Source organism: Merops nubicus, unplaced genomic scaffold (assembly GCF_000691845.1).
Source record: "Merops nubicus isolate BGI_N331 unplaced genomic scaffold, ASM69184v1 scaffold32291, whole genome shotgun sequence".
Classification (NCBI taxonomy): domain Eukaryota; kingdom Metazoa; phylum Chordata; class Aves; order Coraciiformes; family Meropidae; genus Merops; species Merops nubicus.
Genome location: NW_008588153.1, coordinates 18,767 through 20,349, shown reverse-complemented (window position 1 = coordinate 20,349; position 1,583 = coordinate 18,767).

Sequence of the window (1,583 nt, the reverse complement as noted above, 5' to 3'; positions counted from 1 at the left end):
GCCCTCGCACCGCCGCCAAAGGGCTCAGGAGCTGTGCTCTCGGGCAGAGAAATCCTCTATTGGCACAGTACAGAGACCCCTCTGTTTTAATGACAGCGATTAATAGGGTATGGGTCTTAATGCTCACGAAAGGTAGGGGGAGAGATGGCTCGGGGAAAGCAGAGCAAAAGGCTGCAGCTCTGCAAGCAAAGCAGAGAAACGCTGTTGTTATTCCTTTCCCCGTCTTCACTGAGTTTCCTCGGAGAGCTGCATGTGAGGTGCCAACCCCCTGAGCATCACCTTCCCTATTCACTGCATCTCCTGAAAACGCCCGAATTCTCCTCAGATGCATGATTTCCAGCAGTTGATGAGGCACGAGAATTGTTTCAGGCTGCATTTTAAGGTAGCTAAACTAACATTCAGTCATATGGCAGAAGGAGTGAAAGAATTTGGCACCAACAAATGCAAATATGGCAGTTCAGCTTAAAAAAACCCAACCAAAAAAAAAAAAACAACCACCAAAAAAAGAAAAAACAAACAAACAAACAAACAAAAAAACAACAAGCAAATGAAACCAGGATCTCTCCCCACAGGTATTTTTTGTAAGAGTCTGGCATTATTATCCCTCTGCCGTTGAGCAAGACTGGTAGTGTTATCGCAAGTTTTGCAATGCTCCTAATGTTTAGAACTATTTCAACAGCTCCAAATCATGGGGGATACAGAAGCATGGCCAGAAAGTAGCTTGAAGAGAAAGGGACAATTTTTACAGCTTTACAGCAAGTATTGCACACGCACATAGTACAGGCTGTCACACTGAACAGGCTCTTCCTTCCTTCTCCAGTTGCAGTACCCATTGCACTCACAAATACCCGCTTTCCAGTAAGGCCACGTGTCTGCCTCGAGGAGCTGTTATGAACCGATTGCAGTGGGGTTCGATGCTGCCAGATGGGAGCTCTACATGACCAGTAATAATCTCCTCCCCAGGCTAGGGATGCAATCGTGTTTGCAAGTGTCTGAAAGTTTATTACAAAAGAGGCATGGCAAGGACACCTGAGCGAGACAAGAGAGTCTAGTAGATTAGAACAATTGGTGGGTAAAAAAACACTGAAGTTAAGATGATGCAGAAAGCACTACAAAACAGAGCTACTCACTCTGTAACACTCAGGGCTGAAGAAGTCACTGTCCCAGCAACCCGAGTTGATACCTGAGGATGCCTATCTATCTCCCAGTACCAGAACTACTCCCACCTTCGTTTCTGAGCTGGCCACACACAGCTTTAATTCAGAGGGTTCAAAATGTACAGAAGGTCCAGAGCAGACATACTGCCTGGTTTTGCATGGATGGATGTCCTGGAATGCCGCCAACTTCTAGAAAAACTTACCAAAATCTCTGTCCCATACAACTGCCACTGCTTACAACCTGGTTCTGGTATTATTCCAGACTGGCCAGCAGCAAAACTCAGCCTAATCCAGTCCTAATGACCGATGGCCATGGTGGGCAGTGCTGAGCAGTTTATTCCAGCCTTGCTTTTCACAGCAGGGGAAGAAATCCTGAGCAGAGAAGCAAGAGTGAGCCAACAGTGAGACCAGCAGTTCCTGCTGGGG